This window comes from Manacus vitellinus, unplaced genomic scaffold (genome assembly GCF_001715985.3).
Source record: "Manacus vitellinus isolate BGI_N305 unplaced genomic scaffold, ASM171598v3 scaffold_0_pilon, whole genome shotgun sequence".
NCBI classification, from domain to species: Eukaryota; Metazoa; Chordata; class Aves; order Passeriformes; family Pipridae; genus Manacus; species Manacus vitellinus.
This window is the reverse complement of record NW_021938789.1, coordinates 28040369-28056938: the sequence shown is the minus strand read 5'-3', so window position 1 is coordinate 28056938 and position 16570 is coordinate 28040369. Positions and strand designations below refer to the sequence as shown.

At 38.0% G+C, this 16570-nt stretch overlaps 1 protein-coding gene across 2 annotated transcripts in view; it reads left to right on the top strand.

Moving 5' to 3' along the window:
- Positions 1 to 16570, top strand: part of TENM3 (teneurin transmembrane protein 3) — a 381689-nt gene that overhangs the window by 140921 nt on the left and 224198 nt on the right. The window contains exon 1 of one of the 2 annotated variants that reach the window (XM_018070609.2): positions 191 to 273. The exons of the other annotated variant lie outside the window; for it this stretch is intronic. The gene's annotated coding sequence lies outside the window, so the exon portion shown is untranslated. Of the gene's footprint in view, positions 1 to 190; positions 274 to 16570 lie in introns of those variants that run through there. 2 annotated transcript variants of the gene reach the window in all.

Below are 16570 nucleotides of genomic sequence, written 5' to 3'. Positions count from 1 at the left end.
ATTATATTCATGCCTCTATAGACATGAAGAAAAACTGTCTCCTAAGGTGGTAAATGGAGGGGGAGGTGTTTGTGTTTCAATTAAAGCACAGGTGGTGCGTGATGAGGCGCCGGTGTCACATCTGCGCGCTCACAGCTGCGCTCTGGTCCCGGCCCGGTCCCTGCGCTCCTCCTCGAGCTCCGGCCGTGCCCGACCGAACCCGTCTGCTCACACCGCCCTGAGCTCCTGCCCGCGAACGCCTTGCGGGCTGCGGGGACGGCTTGGAGCAGGCAGGTAGTTTACAATAATATAACAACTACCTCGCGCGGCAGCGAGTTTATTTTGTGTCAGGGAAAATCCCCGCGTTTTGCGGTGAATCGCGGCCGCGGCCCCGCGCTGCCCGTGCCGACAGCGCTGCAGCGGCGGCTCCGCGCTCGCCCTGAAGGATCCCGCTGCCTCTCCCCGGAGCTTCCGGCCTCGGCTGCACCGCCCGCCGCGGCCCGAAGGGTTAGCGGTGCCAGGGCCGGCCCGTCCCCGCGGGGGCACACGAGCGGCTGCCGCCAGCCTATGGTGCGGGGCCGAGCCGGCGGCAGCGCTCTCGGGCCGCAGCCGGCGGCCGGGCGCGTTCGGGCGGCCCGGGGTGCGGGCGCGGGGCGGGCGGGGGCGGTGCCGGGCCGGGCGGGGCGGTGCCGGCTCATTTTGCGCGGCTCGGGTGCGCCTGGAGTGAAGCCGGCGGGCAGCGGGACCCGGCCGCCGGGCGCGGGTGGTGGGGCTAAGCCGAGAGGTAACCGCTTTTGTCCTGCTTCGTGCCGTGCTGCTGAAAGAGCCCGACCCGGTGTCTGGCTGGGATGCGGTAGGAGAGATTTGCGGGATCGGAGATGTAAGAAATGAGAAGTTTTTGCATAATTTGCGTTTGAGGTATCGCATCTCGCTGCGCAGTGAAGCCTTCGAGCTCCCTCGCCCGACTCTGTTACGCTCGTGTGATGGGAAAAGTATAAAGTGCTTCTGATTTTTGTGCTTCCTAGAGGCTGCGGTAGCTGCAGCACTGGGGGGGATGTGGAAGAGATTGTGCTCGTTCAAAAGTCTAGAAAGAAAAATGTAACTTTACAAATACAGTGCAAATTATGCAAATAAAAGTACGGAAGAAATCAGGCCAGAATAATTTCGAAAGGATTGTAAAATCCTTCATTTAAAGCTTAGTGTAATCTTTGACATTTACGTGGGCATCCGAAAAAAAAAAACAACCCTAAAGCAGAGCTCTGGTGTGGAAGTACAGCGCTGCTGTGAGCAGACACATTTGTGTCTGCTTCTCATTTAAAGTGCCAGCTCCTTCTTTTTTGTATACCCAATAAACAATATGCATAGAATATACAGCTGGGTCACAAAGTCATTCTATATTCTTAAAGCTTAATATAATCAAATTCATTGCCTAAAGATGCTGTAGTTGAAGATTTGATCCTTTTTCACTGAAGTGGAAATACTTTCAGTAATTGAAAGCAGATTCACGTCTGGAGTTGTACAAGCCAAGGTTTTCATTTTTAAAATAAACCTTTTGTTCTTCAGCTTTAAATCTTTCAGTGAGCCACCCGGAGACCTGTGTTAATTGCTAGAGTAGACTTTAAGGAAGGATTGGGTGAAAAAAATCCTTGAGAAATTTATGTCAGGAATTAAATTTACATGAAATTATAATGTCTGTATTCCAGTGCATGAACATACCATTGCATCTTTTGTGCACACTACGGTTTAGTTTTCCTGTTCATCCACGTGAATCTGAATTTGAACTACCCATCTGTCTGCAGAGGGTTTTGTTTTAAACTATCTTCGCTTATGTTCACCTTACTTAAAAATCTGAACTTTGAAGATTTGGGGAAATACCAATCTGCTCCAGTAAACAAACGTGACACTTTGCAGTATTAGCTCCCCTTTGTTAACTTTGTGCCTGCTTTCTGGCTGTTCCTGTGGAAAGCTTTCAGAAACCTTGCCTTCTGATATTTCAGCGATGGGGAAAGAAACTTAGGATGTTAACTACCAGACTCTCAGACAAAGAAAGAGCTACTCTCAAGCTGTTTGTTAGCAGCTTTGAAGGTAAAGAACAATGGAGGGAAAGGAAGGGAAGTACCTTCTCTCCTAAGCACTCTAATCCACAGAGTAAATTCACTAAAAATGCGTGGACAAGTTACTGAAGATGGCAAGAGTCCCCTATCCTTTAGAAAGTGTATTAATTGCTGAACAGACGCAAGGATCTAATTGCCTGATGTTAAGTACTGGCTATCATTAAGATAAGAATTTGTAATTTACATAATAGTACTAAAGGGACCAGGTTTATTTCCCTGAACTTCTAGGTGGTGTGCACTTAGCTGGTGTAGTTCACTCTAACTTCTTTTCTTTCGAAAGGTAAATCTTTATCCTCAGTAAGCTTAGGTGGAAGTATTTGAGTAAAACCTGGGAAGCGGGAAGTGCTCAAACAAGAACAGAAAAATCTAGCTTACCGGTTTTTTTCATCCCTCACATTGGGGCTCAAAACTGTCAAGCAGTTCAGTAACTACAAATGAGATGTTACAAAATTTTTCGATTATTCACTCTGTAATTCCGTGTGGAGAATGGCCTCATATATGTCATAGTACAGGGTTTTTTTCTTTCAAGGAGTTATAAAAATAGTATGTTACAATTTAGCAAGAAACCTACAGCAACAGGACCTCTAAAAAAACATTTAATGATTAGATGGCTTTGGCTTGTCATTTTTACTTTCTGAACTTTTTGTAGTAAAGTTGAGAATACAAGAAGTTATATGTTTCATGCAGTATGGGATACATTTTATTTTATTGTTTTCCTTTTGGAGAAAAGTAGCTGATATTGTACCTGTCTAGAAAAATTGATAATTGATGTTTTAAAACAATGTAAAATGTTATGTCAGATGTGTGTTCATTCTAAAGGTCCACAATAGAATGCTGCCAAGCACCCATCAGCTTTGAAAGCTGACTTTTCTTAATTACAGATAATGAGTAAGAGGTTGAACGTTGAAGTAAACTTTTCTAATAGTGTCAAATTTTAGTACTGTAGAGTTTGTCCTTTGGCTTGGTAGATATAGAAATATCTCTAAATATCAGTGTATGATGCAAACAGACTCAACTTAAGGAATTTGTCTTGAGCTGTACTCTTGCATTTCTAATGTGCATCTGTGAAGATTTAACACAACTTTTCAAATTACTGAAATGGTCTGATAAGCAATTATGAGATCAGACTTTATAACTTTTATTACTGTAACTTTTATTGCTTCCCAATTCACTTGTTGAACTAAACAAGGGAAAATAAAAGGTCATAATATGTACACTTTGTACGACGTAGGCATTTGAGTGGTGATATCAGAAAATAGGACTTAACTGTATTGTTGTCCAAAATGAGAAGGGACATTATATTTCCTATCCTTTTTGCATGTATACAAAGGCCTTATTGCTGGTCATTACATTCTAAATATGGCTATAGACACTCTCTGGGGTTTTGAAAGACTTTCTCCAGAGGTAGTTACAGATTTATGCATTTCAGAACAGCAAGAGGGCTTTTGTATGTTCAGTGATGTACGAAACATGATGCTGTGAGCTGGTGACTTCTGTAATGGTTTGAAGATGTATACCTCTTTTTAGATTTGAAGGGTTTTATACAAAATAAGGAATTAGGATGAATAAAGTAACTGTACTAATAAAATGTTTCAGTAGTTTTCCAATTTAAGTTAAGCTTTTCACATGTTAGGGACAAGTGAAAAAAATGACACTTGTGTTCCTATGGAAAACTTCACCCATGTTAAAACTCTCAACAGGATAGATAGGTGGTTGTATGGAAAACAGTCATTCACCTTCATTGTCTAAGATTGAAGGAATTCAAAGTGCAATTATACAGGAAAACTTCAGAACTCACTGAAGGTAACAACAAAGGTACATAGTCTTCTTTTGAGGTTGGCTAGGGCAGCCATTTATCCAAACTTGAAATAATTGTTTTGTGTGAACTGCTATAATGTAGATTGTTTATGAAGCAAGTCCTTTAAATGTAAGAAGGAGGTAGAAATCTCATATCTGGAGACAGTATATCATTCTGGTGGGATCGACATGGTAAACGAAACACAGGGTTATAATTTTGAGGCCTAGCTCAGAGTGAAAAGCTTATTAATGACTTGTTATATACAGCAGAAAGGATTTTTCACAGCAACGGTATATGAATCATTGCAAACTTCATGTTTTTGATATGGTAATCACTGATTTTTGTATTGAGTACTAGAAGGTATCTTTATAGGAGGTTTAAATTCTGGTGTATTTAGAATTCAGGAATTGGGTCTGCATTAAGGAGTGTTACAGCAAAAGATTAAGCCAAATACCTGAATATGTTGAAATTTGCACAAACTACATCTGCAACTCAAAGTAACGGTGGCCTGACAAAAAGGCAGAGGTAGACATTGGTGTACTTTCTGAAGACCTGCACTATGATAAAACTTTGATTAAATACATGTAACAGCGTTTCTGCATACTTTATTTTCTATGGCAAAGGAACAGCAATTTTTGCAGTAACAGTGAGCTAACGTATCTAGTATCACATCAACAGTGAGTTATGGGTTTTTGTCTTTCTGATACATCTTGCTGTTTTGCCTCCTTCTTGCTTTTGAAGAGGATTCAGACCTATACAAAAATATTTCTAAGACGTTTAGAAGAAAAACAGATTTAGAAGGAAAACAAATTAAAATGAGATCTGTTGCATGAAACTGCAAAAATAACATGCAACTGCTTTACCCACTTTTTTATTGTTTTTACTGTGTTTCAGTTGTTATTAGTCCAAGAACTATTGATATGGAGCTTTTGTTTCTTGGTATCAAGAAAAATTAGTATCCTGGAGAACTCTTTGGAGTGTAAGAGTATATATTAATCAAAATTAAAGAAGAAAGCAACTGCTGTTACAGAATTATATTATTTGGTTGGTTTTCATCATTGTATAAATCATGAGAAAGCACTACCTTAGGCTTCCAGATTGTCATAACTGCCAAATTAATTTTTAAACTACTTTAATTTTCACCTCTAATATAGTTGCTGACCATACACAAAGGAAAAAAAAAAAGGAACCGAAATGCTTTTTTTAGAGCAGCTTTTGGTTTAATCATATAGACCTGCTTTTTCATAAAATGTTACAGTACGTATGTATGAATTATAACCATTTCCAAATCTGCAGAAATTTCAGAGTTGTTAATTTTTGCAGAACATTTTTCCTCTTAAGTCATAAACTGTGTTAAAGAAAAGACTGTTATCCAGGGAGTTGTAAAAAGTAGCCTGGAAAGTCTTTTATGTTCTTTCTTTTAAATAGAATAGAATTGCCTTATGTAACAAAGTTAACTTTGTCAACCTTTTATAATTATTTAACCATTATTTCATTTTACCCCCTGCTTAAACATTGTACATTAATGCAATAGACACCTGGCTGTGCTCTTAAAAGTTTATTTGTCTTTCAATTCCTGTGATAGTAGGGGGCAGTATATCTCCTTAATTATCTTTGTTCAGGGAAATGTTGAAAGGCCAGGGTAGTTAAACAAGGCCATTTGGATTTGCAGTAAGGTCGAAGTCAAATGCAAGGAAAGTGGTTAAATGCATTATCATCTTATTGAGCACATCATCAGTAAAGTGACCTTGATGGAGGTGGAAAAAGCCATTTGGCTATTTTATGACAGCCACCTCTCTGCTGGCTTTATCCCCGGCAGAGAGTACTTCAAATAGCTTTATCACAGTCTTCTCTTGTTGCTTTGAAATCTGATTTTTCTTAATTACAGATTACAAGTTAGAGGCTGAATGTTGAAATGAACTTTTCTAATAATGGCAAATTTTAGTACTGAAGAGTTTATCCTTTGGCTTGGCAGATATAGAAATATCTCTAAATTGACTATCAAGGTGACCTTTATGTTGATTATTGTGTATCTGCCTGTAAGGGTCTCATATTGATAATCGTTGTTTTTTATTCATTACTCTACTACTTTTTAAACTGTTTTTTAACTACTGTGAGGACAGACAAACTAACTTCTAACCTTAGCAGCAGGGATATTGTTTGTTTTAATGTGTGTTATTTATGTTTTTATGAAGATACTCAAACTATGGGAGGCCTGTGGTTAAGCTGGAAACAAATAGTTTATAAAATATAAAACTAATGCTTAAATTTCTGTCGCACCTGTGTTTTGTAATGGTAGTCAGTATTGATGTTTTAAAAGCTTACAAAAGTAAAATTCTAGCTATTGCATGTTATTGTAAGTATTTAATCAAAATATACTCAACTGTCCATCTTCCTCTCTCTCCTTTTTAACTCTCTTTTCTCATTAAAAAAGAGTTTCTTTCATTTGTGTAAAACTGCATTGATTTTGAATAAACAGTAATTTACAATTTTTGGCTTTTAAAAGACCTTAGTGCTAGGGGTTTTTTACAGTGCTTTCTTTACAGGTATTGACATAATTATTAAGAAAATTTTAAAACAAATGCACAAAATACAAGGAAAAACAGTATCAGGAAAACTCAATCCAAATTTGAGCACCTGAAGATATAGGTTAATTGGATGAAACTCACAGCAGAGCATTAAAAATTATTAGAGACTAAAGGGAATGATTTATAAGAAAAGATGAAAAGAAAGAAACAATAATATAGCATTGTCACATGGCAGATCTGTACCAGTGGTAGAACTTTGTGCAAAATTTTTAAAAAGACCGTGTGGACTCAGGTGGTATATCTAGATGGAATAACATGAAATTAAGAACCAAAGTATTAAGCTGCATATCAAGACTCATTTTGTAATGATAACATCCTGGAGGTTATGGAAAATATCTCAGCACAATTGATAGAAGTCGTATTTTTTTAAGAACAAGTATTACTTGTTTTGTAGTAGTGTGTTGAGTGTGGCTGTTATACCTTTTGTTCCTAAGTTCTGATTATATGTTGTCATTTGGAAGGTAAATGTATTTAACTTCTGCTTTGTGACCAGTGATCTCTCATTCAGCATGTAGGTGATCTCCTAAGAGAGCAGGGTTCTTCTTTCCATTATCACCTCTGTCCTTGGAGCTGGAAAGCATCTAATTGTTGTCTTCTCACCAGTTTTACAGCAGTAAGAAAGCATGTTAACCTTGGGTTTGCAGTATTTTTCTGAGACTTGTTACTTTGGGGAGTTAGGATTTTAAAGTTTCCAGTCGCCAGCAATGTTTTGGCATGGTCTTTAGTGCTGGGTTGTAGAGTCTGGGTGTGTACTCAGCATGAAGCATCATCATCCGTGCCCTTCACCTTTATAATACAAAGAATTTTCTTACATTTTTCTTTCTGTTTAATTGTTCTTGCTTCCTCCTGAGCACTCTCCTGGTACTTATAGATCATGTTCTGCCATAAAGCCGGGAGGATTATCTGTATGTGGGTGTGTTTCCATATGCCCAACCAGAAGACAAGCCTTTTGAAGGCGGACATGTAAAGTCAGAGTTTGAAAATGTAATTCTATCAAAGTTGCTTTTTCATCAGATAAGTTCAGGAAGGTTGCCACACAGATAGGCCTGTCCATTGTCTTGTAACTATACTGAATCTTAAGATCTCTCCTATCAACCAAGAGACAAGCAGTGAGCTAACGGATCATTTTGCTGATAGTTTTCAACTATCCCTTGAAAACTGTGCCGAAAGCACTGACAATATTGAAGTCTTTTTTGTAGCCTAGAAGTACCTCAAAAAATTTCCCTTTTCCTCCCCCATCTTCCTTTTCCTTTGCCCCTCCATTGGCCATTTTGGTTTATGGAGCCGGACACGTGTTTCATTGCCAGGAGAGTTTCTTCTTAACAGTTGTCCTTTCTCTAGAAGATATAGTAAGGTTCATGACATTTAATAGGTATCTTCAGAGCATTTCAAATAGTCTTATTCTGCAAACCCTGCTACTCCTCATTTGTGCAAGATCCCTGTGTTTACCACTGTCTTTTTCCCAGGAAGTCAAGGAATCTCAAACAGATTTTTCAGTCAGCGGGTTACTCTCTGGATGTAAACCCTTCTCCCCGATGATTTTTTTTCTCTCAGTGGCATTTGCATAGTATTTCGAGTTATTCCTCAACAGCTCTGCCAGCTTTTCACAGAACAGACCTGTGTATTATTTATCAGTTCTCTTTTCTCATTCCTGCCCTCCAGCTTTTACATTACCCCCTCATCCTAGTCCTTTCTACCTAATCCTAATTTACTGCTGATCAGAGCCATGGCAGCGGAACCAGTTACATAAGAGGGAAAAAAAGGAATAAAAATAAAAACCTACATCAGACAAAGTTATGTTTTTGCCTTTGAGGCAATTGGTTTAGCTTGCAGTGATCTCGGTGAAACCGGGCAGAGCTGAGCATTCTTCATTCCACTTGTATATTGTCTGCTTTTGTTTCCTGTAGTGTAACTGTTCCTTATAAAATAACAGGTAACAAATAGTTCTTTCTGAGTATTTGGTTTCTCTCTGCAGCATACAGCAGAGCTTGTACTGAAATCTGTTCTGTGATTGTTTTTTCCTCTGTCTTTTCGGGTGTAGCTTTATATGTGTGTGGAGTTCCCATGTGTGTTCTTGTGCCAGATGTGGTCAGTATTAAACTCGTATGCAGTAGACTACAGAGTGGTCTTTACCAAGAAATACCAATATATACTGTGTCCTATTTTAGAAGACTGTGAATTACCATAGTTCCATGGAAGTAGGCTTATTTGGTACAGTCTGTATAGAAACTTTATTAACGTAATTTGTAGACTGATTTGTTGGTCTGAAACAGCATATGCATGTATGTGTGTAGTTTGCATTTCAGCCAAGGAAAGGAGTCCCCTACACCCAGCTGGCTTGTATTCCTCTTGTGTTCATGGCTATAAAACAGCGACTCTTTAACATTATACCTGAGAATTGAAAGTGTCCTAGAATACATTAGATAAGAGGCCATGGATGTTGATAAATCCAGAAGCTTGGAAAAGCAGTAATACTTGAGAAGTATTGGAAAGCATCAGTTCTGCTTGCCTGATGAGAACAGCTTGCAGCTGTAGGTGGTGTGCTGGAGGGTAGCAGCTATAGCCATGAGGCATTCCATCCTTGCTTGGGTTTTCCAAATCCTGCGATGTGGTGGAAGAGGTCAACGAAAGGCAAAAAGAGACCAGCCTTTTATTTTCACTACAGAGAGTAAAACTACATTATAGAGGAGGAGAGAGATACATAGTGTTTGTGAGCACTATAAAGGAAACGAGCCAAGGTCCGTTTTCTGTTACAGAACAAGCGCTGCTGATGTGCACATGTGCTTCACCAACAACTTGGGCACCTCATTCATTCAACCTACTGGGAACAGTCTGGGGCCCATACCATTCCTTCAGTTTGTTGGGTGTTATCTGGTTGTTAGAGCTAGAAATTAAGGCAGGAAGAATGCTATCAATTACAAGTTATTGGTGATTTTGTGCCAGTTTTTGCCCTCAAGCTTGGACTAAGCTGCAAGTTAAGTTAGCACAGATATAAGCATTGAGCCTGAGGCTCATGGTAGGGATAAGAGGGGAAATGGTAAAACAAAGGCCTTTGCAGGGACACACCTGTGGCTCTAAACAAATTTGTATTTGACAGAAACCTTTAACACTTTCCAGCATAAACAATGCAAACTTAACAGCAAATTCACCCAGTATGTCTGTCTCAAAATATTTTTCACACTGCCATTCCAGTTACATCTGGATTTCCTTGTTCTTTTTCTCTCCCTAGTGACTTCTGTATGGGGCTGTCAGGCCAGGGGAGGTGGGAAACCTTTTTAACATGTTCCTGACAGACCTGGAGACCCTCTTAAAAGATAGTAATTATCTCCACTTTATTAATTATTGATTTCACGGATTCACTTCCTGTTCTAGGAACATTCAAACTATGCTTTTGCTTCCAGATTTCTTTGTTACATAGCTCTTAATTTAGGATAAGGAGGTTATTTTTTTTATTCCTTTAAAAAAAAAAAGACAAAACCACACAAGAATATGAAATCTCAGTTCCCATTCAGCACTCAGCCTAGTTGAGAGGTTGCATGCATAACTACCTTACATGTACCTGTTCTCGCCAGATTTGTGCTCCTTTATCAATGAAATCAGCTTGAAAAAAGTTCAGCTTTGCCTTATTTTCATATACATTTCCACATTTTTTGGGACAAGTAAAAATACTGTAACTCATACTGGCAGTCACACTTCATTTCTTAAGTGAGATGACTAAGCAACAAGACATATTTTGATGTATTTTCTGCTATATGTAGATATATGCAATACATTTTTTAGTTCATAGAAGGAAGTTCTTCACTTACACACACAACATCCTAAAAGTCATAAACCTTTGTACCATGATATTCCTATTACTGCTACTTTTAAATTGGTTGAAAAGTCTATAAATAGTCCCTTTTGGCTACCCATATGAAGAGCCTGAAGAAATGCACTCAACTCTCTTGTAAGTCAATTATAACTCACACTAAAAATCTTTCTGTGCCAGAGGAATGACCTAGCTAGCTTATGTTTTGGATGGAAGTACATCTCCTTTTATAAAGCCACCGTTCTGTTTAAAGAAAATGTTTAGCACTGAAGCATGGAAGCCAAATTTTTGTAAAATAGTGGACTGATATTTTGTAAAATAGCTAGCTGATCTATTATTCAGTTATCTACAGCTCTCTCTTTCACTTAAATGCTGTTTGTAATTCTGCAGACAGACCTTCTACCTTTGCCTCATAATTCTGGATAGCTCTTCTCCGCCTCAGTAGGATTAAAATGAAGCAGAAAGAAAATTCTTGTTTACTTTTTGTAACCAAACAGGTAATAGGCAATTCACTGTCACTGTGACAGTGGCATGCTTTGAGGTGACACAGGGTCTTTTCAGTGAGGCAGATGTGTGCGTACTGCACTGTTAACGTGCCTTCTGTCCAGACAGGCCAGTGTTTTCAAAAGGAACTCCCATAGTCAAAGTTTCAGAGACTTAGTGGAAGGAGGGTTATCTTATTGGTCTAATCATTTGGAAAAATGTAACAGTAGCATTTTATATATATATATATATATAAATGTATTATATAAAATAACAATAATAGTGCACACTTTTCTCTGAAATACCTGACTTTTGCAAGTATCTGTGATGTAGTTAGTAAAGCAGATTTTATCAAGTTTCTTTGCTCCTCCACATAGTGAACTTGCTTCTTTCCTTTATATGTAGTGCAAGTTGATGTGCCAATGCAGGGAAATTAGATAACCCTGTCGAAGAAGGCCAAAAGCTTACTCTGTAATAAAACATATAGAAAATTTTAGAATTTAGTATTGAGGCTGTATACAGTGTGCATGGAATGAGTATAGTTACACATCTATGACATAAGCAAATCAGGATCAAATCAATGCATCTATATGTTATGTAAGACTTCACTGCATATAGTTTTTTTCTCATATTTTCTTATTGTACTTTCCTGAGTTATGCCAAAAAGAAGACAATGAAAGATGCTGCTATTAGTTACAGTAAATTCATATATCCATACTTAAAATATCTGCTATTGCGTGTCTGCTAACAGAAAACTTGAAAGTAATCTAGATACAGCCTCACAAAATAAGAGTTTTTAGGTTGTTCAGGCTACATCTAGAGTTCTGGTGAGCTTAATGAACTCGCTTTTGAATACAAAAAGTGATGGACATTATTAGAACATATATATGCCTTCAAACTTTAGGGGTATGTCGCAGGTTATTTCAGGAATATGTAATAAGACTTGTCGTAGTCTTGGTGTATTAAGTGGCAGCTCAAGTTCTCTGTGCAACCTGAATTAAACTAAGAAATCTCTTGGAGGTTGAATGTGGGATCCAAAGTCTGAATCTTTGGAATTTTCTATATCCTAATGCAAATTAGGAATCATTGCCTCCCAGAATTATTTCAAGGTAGTGCCAGCTAGCTCCTTGAGAGCACCCATCCCTATTGCATTCGGATGTGTCTGCAAAGATACCCCTCCAGTGTTCATAGTTTCACATTATGGCGCAGAGCTACCTAAGAAGGCCCAGGACCAGTGCAGTTCTGGTACAGTTTGGGTTGGAAACCACTAATCTAGACTGTTAGACCAAGGCATTGATTATTAAAATAAAATATTATTATAAATTTAAATATCTACATTTATAAAAATATCTTGGGCTCCCAAGGAAGAAATCTAAAGCTTTTTATTTCCCCCCACTTCTTCAGAGGAAATTTGTATGCAGGCTGAATAATGTACCAAATTTCAGCCAGATATGAATTAAAACTGCTAAGTTATGAATGCTTGAGAAACAGAGTGCATAGTAGAAATGACAGTTCCAGGACAGGAATGCCAGGACCTGCTATAATAACTTAATATTATAAGTGCAATAAAATCAGAAATAAGCACCCTCATGTTTTAGAAGGAAATTATGACTAGACACATTGCTTTTATAGACAAATTCCCTGCTATGTTGCAGCTGTAGCACTAGCAGGTCTTTACATGCCTATACGAGTAAATCAGTGTAAAGAGGCAGTGTATTCCAAGCTAGCAATCACCTTTTTTCTTTTTTATATATCTTTATTACAAGCGTCTGTAAAGTTTGAAGTGCTGCCTACTGGAGTAAAGTTCCCTGAAACAGATGTCTTATGTGTGTTGAATGTGTCTTGCTTGGCCCTTCTCAGGTCAGGAACTCTTAAAGTCATAAGGTAACAAAATGTTTATTTATTTATTTTACGGGTTATGGTGATATTAATTGCAGGTACCATTCAGATGGTCAGCATTTGACAATGGTTATCCTTTTCATTCTATGAAATCCTTGAGAAAGAGGAAAAAGCCATTTACTGAGAGAGTTGTTACTGTTGTTCAGAAGCATCCTAATCTGTTTTCCATACTCTGTAAATGATCACAAGCACTCGAATGTACGGTGGGGGTTTTTTTACTGTCACAAAACACTCTTGAATGAAGGATTTGGAAAGCAGCTTTGCAGGAAGCAAGGTAATGGGCGTATTTTAAACTCCTTCATTGACATAAAGGAAAAGAATGTTTCAAGTTGTTACTTGCATTGTAATGTGTGAATAATAAAACACTATCAACACTATTAGGCAACTGACTACAAGGTTTTATTGGATAGCAATAGATTACAAGTGTGACTGTGTTTGAAATCAAATAGGTACAATATTTATGACAATAAATACAGTAAAAGCAGTAGTCCTTGCTATCCCTTAGAGAATATTGAACAGTTAAATCCCAAGAGACTTAGAAATACAAATATAATGGGATATGCCTGGTAGAATACATTCCTCTTGTACTTTCTACTGAAATTTAAACATAATTTGAGTAGTAGCTTTCCTACTTGCCTGTGACTGATGTTAAACCTTACATGTTAAGATATTAAAACTCACATCTATAGCCAATAAAATACATAATCTGTGATAATATGAATGGAAAATGGGTAATAAATTTATGTTAGTTATGAACAGAATTTAAATGTGTAGGTCTCCGTGGACCCGGAAAATTTTTTTCTTTCATCATTTCTAAAAGGCTTTGTGTAATGCCAAAATTCCTGCATGAACAGGTGTAAAAAATGGACTTATCAGAAAGTCGGACTAGTCAGCTGAAATATTTTGAGTAGACAATATTTTTCTTCATGCAGTAGAGCTGTGAGAGGAATTGTAGACACTGGATTCTTGAATATATCATAAAACAATCTTAAAATTGTTGAAGAATCTGTGGTTTAGTAGCCTGTGTAAATTTACATTAATACTTTTAAATGATGCATCTGTTAGTATGTGGAATAATGGTGTTTTGATTACAAATTTGGTAGTGGTAAATACCAAGAACATGTTAAAACCACAGCACCTTTTTTACCAGTAAAACCTCCTAACTGGTTACTGCAGATAGATTTTCATAATGAAACAGTGGATCATTTCTTGTAAGAAGCTATAAGGCTAGAACTATTGCATAAAACATGATAAGAATATAATGAAAAAGACCATAGGCTGTTTGCTCTCACTGATGGTAGACCAAGGCTATTACAGGAACATAAGTAACGGGCTTACTTTTTGCAAAATGTTTGTAGGAGAGGTATATTGGCAAACCTTGCATCCTGTTCACAGCATCTATTATTTCAGTGAAAAAATTTTGGTTTCCATTGTTTTAACTGAATTCTGCTGCTGATACAATTACATCTGAAGTAGAACGTTTACTGGGGTATATGTGTTTGTTTAGAGGTATGATTATTTTTCCCCCGTTTCTATTAGGAGACTTGGTCTACTATCATACACATATTCATCTATTTCTTGCAGTTTTTATAGCAAATTGGAATCCCTTAGTTGTAAATATGTTGTCAGCTATTTCACATTAGTATTGTTTTCTCTGAGAATGTCACAGTGGTATTTTTCACCAAGAATAAACCTAATCGGCTACATTGAGAAAATACTGACAGTGCTCACATACACATTTTGAGAAAGTAAAACAAAGTATTACTCTACCCTCCTTATATGTAGTGAGTTTGCTATAGGGACGCTCCAGTGACTTAAAACAAGTGCTTGCAGAGAGCAACTGAGCTTTTGCTTGTTACGTTTTCTCCTGCATGCACTATCACAGTTATATCCAGCCCTGAAAGTCTTATCTCCACTATATCAGCAGTTGGAACTAAGTTTTGTCCCTAAAGCTTTTCAGTCCAAAAAACATCTCCTCTGAGCTAAATCCCTGGCTGCTTAGAGTAAGGTGGAGAGTTGTAGATGTGAAGGATGAGGAGAAAGAAAGTTGAAGTTTATGTTGCTGTGCTGTAATAACGGTGCAGTGTCTGGATTTACAAGTTTATTGAATGGTGATCCACGGACACTGTGTAGTACATGCTGTTTCTCAGGGTGGCTAACATATCTGACAGAGGCATTGATGACAGACTCCTGTTTCAGATGGATTTGGTGTAGGCATTACTTGTCTCTATTATAAAAACATTTTCTGGCAGGATTTGTCTGCATTTGATTTCTTTAAATTATTGTTTAAAAAGATAAAAATAAAACCCAGACCAAAGCCAGGACAAATCCAAATAGCTGGGACAAGGTGCTAGTTTAGAGATTATATAATTATGTGTAGCACAGTGAGAGGCCTGTATTTGTTTGAAATACACTTAAAATATGTGTAAAATGAGAAGAAAATAGCAATATATCTTGAAGTTAAAACCTCTTCATTGCTTGCAGTTTACATTGAATGTCTGTCTTAACATGCTATGCATTCATTAATTTAATACAAAAACACCATCTATATAACAAAGATCAAGATAACTTCTGTTTTTTCTTCATATTGAACGAAGTAGTTGCCAGATAGCATGCAGCAAGAAGAGCAAACACCTTCCCCCTCTTTCCCCACCTTTGGTGCCTGGAGTACGGTTTTCTTTCATATTCTTTCTTAACTGGTGTGTTAGTGGACATTGTCTATGACTGGCATATATCTGAGCAGCTACAATTTTGGTATCCCAATTCTAGAACTACTCTGTTACTTCTGCCTTTTTTGCTTCAAAACCTGACCTAGAGCACAGACTGACTGGCATAAAATAAAATACTGGTGTTTGTTTCCAAATAAAGGTGGGTGATGTGCTATAAAAGGAAGAGAACCTACTGAACTTTGCAACTTCCCAAATAACTGCAGTGCTGCACAAATCTGAACAAAAACCTCATACTAACAGTATCTTCGAGTATACCTTTTTAAGGTGGCTTTTAGTTTCTAACTTGCTGTTCTACTCATCTGTAACTGCTTCTCAAGCTTGTCACCCTGCTGCTTCTAGCTGCTCTGCAGACACGCAGGCTACCCAAAGCTTTACGTTTATAAAGCATTGCCCTATTACTCTGTCCTGCTGGTTGATCACATTGGACAGGAATTAAGGTTCCTGCTTATCTCAAATTTTAGCAGAGACCCCACTTACTGTCAGTGTAAGGAAGGCAAACTGGTCTGGTACTAGAACAGACAAGTTCTTCTCCAACCCAAATTTGCAGGGACCCAATTTTTGCACATGGAACAAGATTTTGTGAAGGATTCAAATAATTTTTCTTATATAGAATCTGCCCATACGACTGTAATAGGCAGGATTTTCTATGACTGTTCTCAGGGACAGGAGAAGATAAAAAAGGGAAGTTGTTTCTGCCATTATGACCCTAAATCTTAGGATGGAGTTGTTCTCTAAGGATTGAGCCAATCTTGAGCCAACAGTTCACTGCTGCTGAAAAAAATAATACAGAAGAAAACAGGTGGGGGGAAAAGGGCATAGTTTTCTATTGGGTTAGCAAGTCAAATCAGTTCCCATGGAGATAGATGGCTAGTAAAGGGCAGAGAGGGGGAGGCAGGAATGGCTTGCTAGAGCAGGTGGAAGGTAGGGTGGGGTCACCTCATTTTGGTGATGGACAATGATGGCTCACCCTTAAACTATAACTTCAGCCTTTGTTTTTAGCGCTGATGTCAAATACTTGTGATCTTTTAAAACCTGTGTCCTTTTTTGCATCTTCTTTAGCATTCAGCTGAAGGCACTGGTGGTGGCAGAATGGCTTGAACTTCTGCAGAGAGATATCTGATTTTGTGCTCCACATCAATCTCTTGTTCTTTAAGGTTATTTCCTTGCACTTG